The sequence below is a fragment of the Acanthaster planci genome, linkage group LG03, assembly GCF_054643075.1.
Source record: "Acanthaster planci isolate LZ-2023a linkage group LG03, COTS_SCS, whole genome shotgun sequence".
NCBI classification, from domain to species: Eukaryota; Metazoa; Echinodermata; class Asteroidea; order Valvatida; family Acanthasteridae; genus Acanthaster; species Acanthaster planci.
The window spans coordinates 20242958-20256003 of NC_141779.1; the positions used below are offsets into that span (position 1 = coordinate 20242958).

Sequence of the window (13046 nt, forward strand, 5' to 3'; positions counted from 1 at the left end):
CTTCAAGTCACATTGTGACACTAGCTGGTAACTGATATACATCAGTCACTCTGCTAAATATGTTTTACTGGCAATATATTACCACAGATCCTTGGGCAGCGAGGATGTGGGGCAAACCCTTTGCAAAATATTTCCGGAATCGATAAGCTATTTCATTGAAACGATGAATTTGGTTGAGGTAAGTGTAGAGAAAAAGGTATGAGCGTTTTATGCCTCAGCGTGACAATCGTACTGCTCTTTCTCAAATAGGCTCGAGGCGTGTACTAGAAGATGTGTTCCCGAAGAAAGTCACTATCTTGAAACAAATATAATAGTATTTTTCCGCTGCTAATATTTTTTACACATTTTTGTTGCATCTTGGCATCTTTGAAGGGACACTTGGTATCAGCCCCGATATCTTTCATTTTGTGTATTGTACACTCTTAAATCTCAAGGATCAGATTGACCCGGAATCTGGGTGGCACTGAGCCTGACCCTTTTCGGGTCGAAATATGACCCCCTATCGGGTCATATTTGACCCTTCCTGGGTGTATTGAACTTTGTCAAACGCATTGCATTAACAGTGCCTGAGTTTTGGAGATATGCCTATACTGATCGCTTGCACTGCTAGAAACCAGCTCTATACGTTCAAGGAACATCTTTGATCCGCCATATGTGATGTCTGGCTGTGACTGCAACGAACACTGTTGGCCAAGGGGACGACCATGTCCCACGGCGCACCAGTGGGAAAAAACGAGGGTCACATCCACAGAAATACCCGATTTGGACCCAGCTTGGCATCAAAGATGGTGCCCCGCAAGAACTATGGGAGACTGATGCATATCACACGACAAATTGAAATGGAAAAACGGAGCCCCACGTTATTCACTGGCGCAGTGTCGGAAGAAATAAATAGGGCACGCGATCGTACAATCTAGAAGCTCTCAAAAATGGTGGACGGCAATCCTCTCAGGGGACGACACGCAGCGGCTTACCCATTGCAACGGCACAATTAGCCAGGTGGGTATTTCAAAAAAGCGAGGTCATTCGGGAATAAAGTACACGCGCGAGTCTGCAATGAATGGGCACACCTCGCACGTGCGTCCGAATGACCTTGGACGCGCTTTATTCTGGGCATGCACTGTTGGAATACCGAACTAACTCATTCACGCCCAGAGGCTATGAAGTTTTTAAGGTATATCTCGATCACAGTCCATTCCTTCAGTAGAAATTCAACAGGGTACGTTGATTTTTATTCTGTAGTTTCATCAGGGATGGTATTTGGTTTCACGGCCTTTTTGTAGATCTAAGGAGTTCCGTTGTGTCCTGATTCAGATCAAACCTTAACCTAGGTAGTTTCCAGGCTGTCCTGAAATTAAACCATCGGTCTTCCATGACAACAAACGTGACAATACTAGTAATAATTGGCTAATAAAATAATTCGGAATGTCGATCAACAGTGAATGTATCGTTCTCTTTCTGTATTATTTTATATTGGTAATCCATTTCAGGTTTAGAGACGATCCAGCTGCATGTAGGGTAGGCCTGTACAAAAACTTTGGCTAAGCAGACTGAAAATAAATATAAATCGTGCAGCTTGAATGTATTGTCTAAATAGCAAGTGTGCAAAATAGAGATCCCCACGTTGTGTTAATCTTTGTATGGAGAAAATGCAAACGAGAGTTGTAACGAATCACGTTTTTTACTCGAGTCTAGCCATTGTAAAGTAGCGACTCAAGTTGAATCGAGTCAGGCAAAAAGGTCGAGTCTTGAGGATTCAAGTGTTTATTCTGAGCCAATTCGAGTCATAAATATGTGAGCTCAATGCGATAAAAAACAGAAAAGCCACTTTTTAATTTTAAGATTTATTTCTTGGTTATCATGGTCACATCACATCTTACTCTCAATGATAACAGTAAGTGAAATGAAAAATAGAAATTGGCGTTCCAAACTTTTTTCACAGAAAAGATGCACTTTTAAACTCAATTCTTATTAGCTTTCGATCTAGTCTGGTCTTCTGATGAGAGACCAAAGTCGAGTCATTTGCTCGGAGTGAGTCGAGTCATTTACCCGTTAGGACTCAAGTCGAGTCGCCAAAAAGTGTGACTCGAGTCGGACTTGAGTCGCGTCATTGACTCGAAATATTACAACCCCTTCTTCAAATCCAATCAGCTCAGACCCAACGAAATATAGGCCTACAGAAACCAGACGAGAGTAGGGCCTTGATACCAGTGAAAAGAAACTGTAAGGAGAGCTCCCAAGAACATTATTTAAAGCAATTCAATCTATTTAGTTCGGACTTAATGAATTTTCGATATAAAGAAAATGTTTTCTGTGTATTACGTTTCCGTACTGTGAATAATTTTGTTTTCATTCAATTAACGTCGTATTGTCCATAAATACGCCAGAGAGTCTCTGAAACCTCGCCTTGTCTTTTCCTTTGCATGTATTGTACAGTATAGGCCTCGTCAGTGTGCAAGAATTCAGTTTATTGTCGAGATCAAGCAAGGGCATTTTCTCTCTTTTCTTTTAGCGGCTTGCCTCGATCTCTCTTGCGGTCGCTGTAATTGCCAACTGTGGCGGTCGCCGCTGTTTTCTCCCTGTTGGCGTAAGTTTGTCGATTCGCATCTTGTACAAAAACCATCCGCAAGGAAAAAGCAATGACTGCTTGATTAGCAACATGCCGGGAAAGGGAGAAATCAATCGTCGAAGGAGTAGAAAAGTCTGAATACCAAAGTTCACTTAATCTTTGGCCTGCCAGCCTGCAGTTTCCCGCGAATCAACCGTCCTTCAAATCAGCCGTCCATAGTTTTTACAGTTGTTTTACAGTAGTAACAATTGCGGGGACGTGTTCTCTTTGCGAACACGCACGTCAGTGATCGTCTTATTTCTCTTGCCCACCTCCATGTAAAGTGGCCACACCTTTTTCTCCTGTTCAGCACATAGTTGCCATGCGTATTCGCAATAAATGGAATAAAAATGCTCCTCTTGACAATCATCTATAGACCTGCACATAAGGTTTCATATATCGACAACTGTATTTAGATGCAGCTCCGTCAGTCCATACGTCGTCAGTTTCCTGTCCTTTTCTGACTTTTTTTCAGGGTTGACTGGTTTGCTCGCTAGGCTTGCATTTACTCGTCATTTCCTTCGCCACCGACTGCACATTGTCGGTTGCCTTCGACAGTTTTCGTGCCGACTGAGAGCACCATGTTACGACGTTGGAAAAACTTCTTTACAATTAATTTTAATGTCACTTTTCTGTAAGATACACCTACATCATTATGAGCGTTAACATTTCTTACACTAGACAAATAAGGGGAAAAAATGCCCTCGCTTCGTCTCATTTTTAGTCTTAAGCTATATTGAACGGTTTTCCTCTAAAGTCCTTGTTAATGGAACCCAACAGCCCTCCGGCAGAAACTTGGAATTTATTCCATTCCTTCGTTGTTTCCCACCTCAGATCTGCGTGGAAAATGTCCTGCGATTTTTACCACTACCGTTAAGTTGGCAATTAACGTGCGCGCGGGTAGGTTTCCCCAAGCGATTTTGGCGAGATGGCAAATTTGATCAAAAGGGAGTTTTTAGCGCCAAAACTAATACCAGTCGCTCGGCTTAGCGGGAACACGCGAGGCAACGCTTTCCAGCGTCTGCGTCTTGCACTTACCAGTTTATTTATTTTCCATCTCGGGAGCTTGGATCTGCCGCAGAAACGTAATCACCATCGACCGTATGTACGAGGCATAAACGGAGACTTCGTGATTCGTGCCAGGTTCAGAGACAACAGGTCGGAAATTCTACTTTAGTTTTAATTCTCCATGATCGTTTTCGTTGACACAGAATGCTTGACATACAAAAAGGACTGTCGAGTCAGCCCTTTTCTCAAAATTTCAAAACAAAATTGGAAACGAATCGAGACTGGATTTGGCAGAACAGATTCCTTTGCGTTGTTTCTGTGAAATTTGCCTAGGTGTTCTACAAAGGAACTTATGTTAGTCATCGTTGATTGTCAGTCGATCCTCTGTTGTAATAACTTTGCATAACAGCCCGTATTTTTCAGAATCAATGGCAGGGTTTTAAACCATTATCGTGTATTAACTATACGTGTAGTTTTGAAAAGTAGCCGTGATCCAAGGGGTAAATGGCTCGAAACTACATAACGGGCTATCACCCGTCCGCGCTAATATCGCATTATGACAAGCCACACCTGCTCACACACGTGTTTGGCCTCAAAGATTTTCTGTCCCCCAAGGGAGACACCGCGGACTTCCGATCGATGGTGTGGAAGTGACAACATCCCCCCCCCCGGAGGTCGGTCAGAACAAATTCTTTTGCCTTGGAAACAGAATTAAAGAAAACAGTTTTGCCTAGGGAGATGCGTGCACAGGACTCACAGGCCTGTGTAATGGTGTGGGTTTATGGATAGTCCGTTGGTACAGCAGGCTCTACTTGGGCAAGTTACGTTACCGCTACAAAATTGTCCCGACTCTGGAGCATTTCATGGTGTGGAAGATGTCATACAATAGTCATAAAATGCTTGAAAACCGAGTATCGTCAGATGAGTCGCTCTTTACTGATGAACGTGCTCGGCTTAAAGTAATTCGTTACGTGCGTTTATCACTTGGTTTTATACTTCATGCTTAACAATGAATAACGTAGCATGTTTTACTTTCATTCAAAAGAGGTAAAGAATTTTACGTTGCCAACTGAGCGTCAGGTATTTGATGCTCGTTCTGTTAACCGTTTGTGCTCGTTAAAATGAACAGGCACGGCCCAAGGCATCTTCAACGATTCTCCATCATTCTGAAACGCCCTCTTTGCGCGTCGAGTGCACTTTTAGCCAGATGCAAGCTGGACTTTGCTTCAACTGGGAAGAATAACAAAGCAGACGAATTCTTCTCGCCTTTAATTGCATCTGGCAGTCTGCACACCTTAAACGCCCGCGGAAAAGTGTTGCCTGAGATCACGCCAGCGGTTTGTCTTTCTTAATTGACCTGATAACTATTTATTGGTTTTTTCCTAACGGTTTCCCCCGTTCGTGTTTTAACCACTTCGAAGTGTCATCCTGTAGCCCCCTCTACTGGGACAACCCCAAAGCTGCAATATCCTGGATTGGGACAGGTGGGGTCAGATGCACCCTTGAATCAACTACTCGAGGGGGCCGCGGGAGAACGTTGCTGTTTCTTTTCATGTCTCTCATCTTTGATTGGGATTGGTTTCAGTAAGATGGAAAACGTGTCGGCGCGTCAGATTTCAAAGCCGATATTACATCTGAGATTACCGTCGTAGTGCACTGAAACAGACCCATCAGATAAAGTTATATTTACGGGAAAATAACCTGTAGGTACTTAATCCTCTTAGTTATTCTCGGACTGGCTATTCCTGGGTCGTTATAATTACGCATGGAGTAATGCAATTCAAGTTCTTGTTAATGTCGACCACGTGATATTAGTGTGTATCACCCAAAACGAAATTCAAAGTGCACGTAAATACATAAGCGTTGACACGACTGCTTTACTTGTACGGGAACGTACGGAGATTCAGCGTTTTAGTGCAGCATGCGTAGAATTTTGTAGCGGTATTTAATAATGACACTTATGAATACTGTTAAAACCTCAGTCGCTCAAGTAGGTTCGAAACATCAGTGAGAAACCCAGGGTGAATGAAACATACTCGCGTCTTTTTCAAGGTTTTTTTTGTTTTTGGTGAACTAAGTATCACAAAGCAATGCTGCGACTTGCATCTCAGGGGAAATTTACTGCACGTCAACGATCCAAAGCTAACATTCACTTTCTAATTTCTAATTTCATTAACTGTTGCTTGAAAAGAGCCGTGAAAAAAATCTATTTCTTGAAGTCAGGACATGCATTATTCTAGACTTACAATTTACATTAACGTTTCCGAAGTTCCTTGCTCAGGCGCAAACAATGGTGTCCCCTATAGGGTCTTGACGAAATCGTTTTGAATGAGTGAAAACATCTTCCTGTTGTAGAGAGTTTCCCCTCACATTTCATGTTTCGTTGTTCATTTACTACATGACATCCGGTTAGTGAACCAATTTTCCCTGTACAAAACATATTTCGGTTTGTAATGTGCAGGTCGTTCAGCCTTTGATTAATGCCTCGAGCGAAACGTTGCTTTTTCTACCATTGTTTTACTCGATGAGGTAGTTTTTGGCAAAATGCGGGGACAAAGGTTTCATGCAGAAAGATTCTGTGCGGTCATTCAAAAATAAAGCGTTATTGATGTATTCTTAATTATATTGGTAAAGTTAGATCGGACTGCACTTAGTGAAAGTAAAAGTATGGCAGGTGGTCGGGGGAAATGGAGGCCCACACGAGGCCCCTTAAAACCAGCAGTACTCGGCATTCACCTGAGAAGAACGAGCTGAATTATACCAAACGAATGGCCTATCCACTCGGTGGCGAATTTATTATTTTGCAATACATGCGAATTAAGATGTGCGCGGCCTTTTTTGTAACTGCTGGGACCTGGGGCGAGAAAAATGGCAAAAGGCGATAAGACAGGACGTGTGGGTGAAAAAGCCCCAAGCCGACCGCTGCTAAATATAAAAGAAAGCATCTCACTATGTGTTGGCTCCGCCGCCGTTATTACACTTAAGCTGTGAAACAGGCCTTAAACCACGATTAAATTACTTTTCTGGGTTGAAAATGTTAACAGCGGTCGTGTACTCGTCATTAGCGCCGTGCACTCACGTTTATGTTGCCGCCTTCACTTGAGAAGACTTCACCGCGCCGGGCGCACGAGGTGAAAACGTTCTCCTGAACTAAACAACGACGGACCCCCTGAACAACAAACAAGCAAAGAGCCCGACCAGGCAAAGACGAATGAAAAAAAGGGAGAACGTGGACGAATACAACCAATAACGACCTTGATTAATAGGTCTCACGAACAGGGTTGATAAACGTGTTGATTACCGCACTGTTACAGGTATGCGCGTAAACTAAGTCTAGAAAGCAACATTGCTGTGAGTAGCATGGAAATGAATAAAACTATACATCACAAACGTATAATACTCTGCTTTAGTTTCACGGTGCATAATCTTCGCTGGTTTACGTTCGATTTTGCCCCACGAGGATGAGCAAAGTTACGTGTGCTTCCACTATTGATGTAGGTCTTCCATCCAAACAAGGTGGCAGCCTCGCCATGATCCATGCTTTCATTCAAGGTTTACTTCAATTTTTCATGCACTGCACATCCAGAGATTGGTGTATCTTCGGCACCGCGCATGTTCCACAAGCAGACACCTCACGTTTTTCCAAAATCTCGCAGCATATTTGTATCTTGTGCTAATAGCTGTCTTTGAGACTTAGAGATGTGACTGTGTCGTACATAAAGCCGGTAAAGAATTCAAACAAACGCTTCCAATTTAGTGCAACAAAGCCTTCACAGGAGTTTTTCATGCTCCTAGAACACCTGAAAGTTCTTTATGTCTGACAGCCTAGATTACACAAATCACGTATTGTTTTTGCGGGTTAATCAGTACGGTTAACGGTAAGCACAGACATTATCAGTATTTAATTTGAAGTCCTGCATAGAGCAGATGTTTCTATGCCAATTACAATGAAAATCGCTGTATTGACAAGGCCATTTTCCTTGTGAAGATTGGCTAAAGAGGCTCGAGAGATCGTGTTGCTTTTCGTTTAGCTTAAACTCCAGAGGCATTTCCGCGTAGCTGCTTTCATAGACTGCTGAATATAGACCCATTGGTCCAAACATCTGCTGTGTACATTCTTTGTAGTTAGCTAGGAAGGCAGCGTATCTGCTAACATTATCAGAAGAGAGTCGGCATAATCCTACATTGCCTTTATGGCATTATTGACGTTATGAAGGCTTAAGTGCTAAAATAGCCCACACCTCTCATTTGGAATGGCCCCTGGGAGAAATGCATTATCACCCGTATAGCCAAAGAAGAAAACAATCATACAAAAATGCTTTCACTGGTCACATCCTGAACCGATCATTTCCGTTCTGTCAAGAGTATATCAATGCGCCAGTGGCTTTCCCCCAACGGATGTGGAATTCCTCGGCAAGTGGTTCTCCTTGAAAGATGCGAAAAACTATCGTCGCCTCAGGAAAAAAAATGCATTCGAAATGAACCGTAAACGAACGGGTTCGGTTCTCGCGTAACTCAACACCATCCGCTCTCAATCGGTAGGGCCTGTGGTTGGCTTCAGAGTGTTTGAAACTGACCACGGCGTGTGCTGTAAGTGTTGTGTAGCGGCTATTTGTGAGGCGGTGAAATACTAAACCTAAATCTTTGCATTTGGTGCAAAACTAGTTAGTTTGTCTGGCCCCGAAGCTGGGCACTGCCCTTTCTCAAGGCACTGTTGGGTTAGACTTACAAATGTGGAATGTCAAATGAGACTTCCGGTTAAATTCATTGCAAGATAAATATCCTCAAGTTAAGAGAAGACTTTAACAATTTTTACATGTTCTACGAGCACAGGAAATTCTCATTGTAAAATGGAATATCAGTATCACACCCAATAATATTACCGCGTTAGGATTAAAGTTGCACTCACACGATAAGCTGATCTTGGCATTGCTTACTGTAAAATATAAAGAAGTTACTGGGCATTATTTTCTTTTACTGAAAGGAAATGATAACAATATTTAAAACGAGCTCTAGTTATCCGAGAAGGTTCCCTATTTGCCTTGTTAAATTTCAAACTTGTGCATCCGTAAACTTCCTTTAGTTTAAAAAACGTTTTTCAACAGACTTAAAAAAAATAGTTGATGCTCGCTTTTTCGTACTTGCATGTTGTAATGTTTGACATCAAGTTCTAGAAAAAAAACTGGTTGCAGCTTTTAGCTTACTGATGTCACGAATTGACCCCAATATTCAACAGATTCTCGGTCAGAAACGAGCTCATAGGAGTTACATTGTTTTTTTGTTTTTGTGAAAACAACTATGGTTCGAAACTTAATTGCCTTTTATATACAAGGTATGCTTTTATATTACATGTACACATTATTCCTTAACCTGAATTGATACCTGATTGCTTTTTCTTAGCTTGTAACAAATTGGAAGCGAGAATAATGCAGCGTATCTCCAATCAGTAATTAGCAAGTATCACCATTACCTCTATTAAAGCCTTTTTGGGGGGTTTGCGTGTCTTAACGAATGAAAATAATCGAAAAGAAAACGCCTTTCATATGTAGTCAGAAACAAGCTAATTTAGAATTTTAAGGGTTTTGTGAAGGAAATGTTGAGAATTTCTTCCTCTTTGATAGCATAGGCCCTATCCCTGTATTGTTTGTCACTTGCAAATTCAACAAAGCTGATTTCATTGCAGGTTATCTATCATTGGAAACGAAACTGCAACGCCTTCATGTATATTTAATGGTTATGAGAAACTAGGCCTAATTCCTTTCAAGGTTCCCTTATAACAAAATATAATTCAAAACGTTAATGCGTGCCTTAACATGATATTGTGATTCAATAACATTCACTTTCACTTTCAGATACCATTTAATATATATACCGGTTACTTTGGAGGAAAACGGCTGGTGATTGCAAAGAAAGAAATTTGTAACTTCGAAGCCGTTAAGAATTAAGTGGCCCCATCTGCCTTCATTTTTATGTGATCATTAGGGTTGGAATTTTCAGTAACTTTCATTGGAAATTAATGACAAATGATGGGTCTCCTGTGAATGGCAATCTCCATGTGACCTTTCGGCACAGCTATGTTCGACGTGCAAATCGTTACTACATATTTCTTGGCAGTAATGAAATCAGTGACCCTGTGCCCGTAGCGTTGGGGGCTGCTCTGTTAACAGCGGCATGACCTGACCTCGCAGAGTCGAGCAGCTGTAGAGTACCCAAATGTGACGTCATTTAGAACCAGTAGATGCTGTACAAACAAATGGAGTACGCGCGCGCGTTGGTTCACGCGCGGGTACTCTCGCAAATGCTTTTTACACACATAAGTGTACATGTGACGTATTCACTTTGGCACTCTATAGAGGTCAGGACTGGGGCAGCGAAAGGTGTTGCACCTTGTTACCTCATCAGTGCTTTGTGCGGCGAGTGCTGCACATTAAGGACTTGATTAGCAATGTCTAAACAAAAACGCCAGCTAAATTGGCGCGATTTGAACAAGTGGCCGGATACAATACTGTGCTAATGGTTTCATTACACATTTGACGGAAACAATTAGCACTCGTGCTTATAAGCCGAACGAAAGAGCGGTGAATGTGAAAGGCGGTTTCACTTTCCATTTGCATCTGATGGTCTTTCAAATCCCCGTCTCATTTTTGAGCATATTCCCGAAACTGCACGACGAAAAGTCATATCGTTGTTAATCTTAGGAGTTGGAAAGACGATCCCAGACTTCGTCGTTAAACCGTTAGAATGGATTTAAACTCCCAGTTATTCCTGTAAAACATGTTCTCTAAAAGGATATAGAGGGAATACGGAAGGGTAAGGGGGGAACACATTGAACGACCAATGTAATCAAAAGAGTAGCTAATAAGGATACTAGGAGAGATGAAGGAATTTATAATCAATGAAACAGCAAAAGGAAAAGTTGGGTAGTTGGTTATATTGGCTGGTTGGGTAGTTGGTTATATTGGCTGGTTGGGTAGCTGGTTATACTGGCTGGTTGGGTAGTTGGTTATATTGGCTGGTAAAGGTATCAAAAAAGTAAATAGACGAAGTGAACAACATGATTAAAACACGAAATTAGGCAACAAAGTAAAACAGGAAAAGTAAAACAATAATAAATCTTCAAGATACGTTTGGAACTGGTATTAAAATTAGCATTTCAAACAACAACAAAACAAACAAAAAAGTGTGATGTGAGAATGAAACACAAAAATGAATATTAATTAATTAATTGAGAAGATATTCGAACTAATGAAATGACTTTACCTGCCTCTGGGCCCTGGTATTAATTTGATCCATTCCAGAGTTCAAAAGTGTTGGAAAGTATGCTTGGCATCACAGGTCTTTGGAAACAGACAAAATGTAATGATCTGTTTGATTTGGCGTGAGTGTTACGGTACGGTGGCGTGGTTTTGTTAAATAATGCATGATTTGAGATTTGCTGGACTCAGGTTATTCATACATTGATACACTGTAAATATGCTGTGGTTCTTCCAACGAGCTGGCAATAAGGAACATCAAAACACCCGAAGTAGTTCCTGGGTATGCGTTCTACGGTGAGCGTGGAGGATTAATCTGGCAAGACAGGTGTATAGCAACGATTTCAGAATCTTGTCAGAGTGGCATTTTGCACAAATTGACCAGGCAACATCGTAACAGTCAAAGGGTAAGATCATGATAACGTTGAACAGTTTATCGAATTTGGAGATATTTTTGGCAGTAACATCTGTGTGATCATCAAAACATATGCTCATCAAGAATAATCCCAAGATACTTGTACAAATGAACTTGTTCGATTAACATATTTAATGTGATATGCACCTGAGAAAAGGTTAGAAACTGTGGATAAGGTCCAAAAATCATGAATTTAGTTTTACTCACATTAAGCGTAAGTTCGTGTCCCATCAACCATTGGGTTACTAGATTAAGGCCATTCACCACTCTAACATCAGATTCGACATCATCAAGGGTTGTGTCGTCGAGCGTTATCTTGCTATCGTCGGCAAATGATTATGCCCATTTTTCCTTGGTGTGTATTATAAATCCTGGTATTTATAATACACAGAAAGAATATAAATATATTTGATGAAAAAGAGGGGACCAAGAATTGAACCTTGTGGGTCCTTGCACCGTCGATCTCTGTAGCCTGTTTCTTCCTGAGAGGCATGATTCAAACCATTTTGATTCCAGCCCCTTGACTGATTATCGCAGAGTTGAGATAGAAGAGTATAGTCAATAATATTGAACGCTTTCTCAAGATCAAAAATATGGCGCCTGTTACCCACTACAGTATGCAGTTGTGGAGGCTAGTAATATCTGCGAATGGTAAAAGTCCACAGTGCTGAACAGGAACGGCATTGTGCGGAAAAGGATCTGTAATTCCAAATCTGGTATCTCCATCATCTGTCAGTATAAACCCTTCGGCTTTGTTGACAAATGCTATCTCATGTAGAGTATGTTGGTCAGTTCACTGGAGGCGAGGTTGGTCACGTTCGGCCAACCTACATTGGCTTCCTCCTGATCAGGTTTTCTTGATTGAATCTTGGCCAATCTCCTCCCTCCCCATCAGGAAATGTTGAGATTGTCTGGCACCGATCTGAAGTAGAGGTCCCCAGACTGTGTCTGAAAGCACGAGAGTATAATCGTCTCTTCATCTTTGCAGTCCAGGAAACAGGATTCTTTCCCTCTGCTGTTAAGATCATCCCTTGTGTTTTGTTTCATGGCTGTGTTGGCTGTGCTGACAAGTTGTGTGACGACCATAGGCAGCATTACAGACAAAACGCAGACACAAGGACATTCCTTGTCGGACGATATTTCCACGCATTGTCGATCCCCGTAAACGTTTGTTAAACGGAGTTCTTCCTGGTTGAAATATGCCGGGTGAGCGTTTCAGATGTCGCATAAGTTGAACACGTCTGCGATGGTCTCTGACGGTTTCATTCTAAATATTTAAGATCAGCTAGCGGATAATTGTTTCACGTCATGCGAAATTCAAGGAAGAAATATTTCTTCCCAGTAGTCGATCCGTTCTACCAATATTTTCGCCATTTTGTAAGCTAACTGCATTCTCCGCCTGAAGAAGCTTGATTTATTCCAAATCAGATACGACCTTCTGAAGGAAATACATGCAGGGAAATAAATCTGGGATTCGTGCTGTCTCCTCCCCCCCTCGTTCTTCTGCGTGCATCGACGCGCGGCCCTAGTCCCATGAAGATGCCTGCTTTGATAGGTCTTCACATAATTCACAGTTTAATCGAGTTAGGGCATCAATCCCTTTAACGACATACCCTAGAATGTAACTGCCCGACTAATTGTAATTGATAGCCGGCGATCCATCTTACAAGTGGATGCTTTAAGGCTACCCCTTAAATCTCACCAGCTAGAATTGTCATGTGCCCTGAGTGTTTTTGCAGCGCATGATGGATGGCTGCCGAAA

The 13046-nt window shown here is 41.8% G+C and overlaps 1 protein-coding gene and 1 long non-coding RNA gene across 5 annotated transcripts in view; one reads left to right on the forward strand and one right to left on the reverse strand.

Annotated features, from left to right (window-relative positions):
• Window positions 1–13046, forward strand: part of LOC110991058 (uncharacterized) — an 82838-nt gene that overhangs the window by 37836 nt on the left and 31956 nt on the right. The window lies entirely within an intron of this gene.
• The window catches only part of LOC110991056 (uncharacterized), a 42869-nt gene that overhangs the window by 18497 nt on the left and 11326 nt on the right, over window positions 1–13046 (reverse strand). The gene's annotated exons all lie outside the window — the stretch shown is intronic.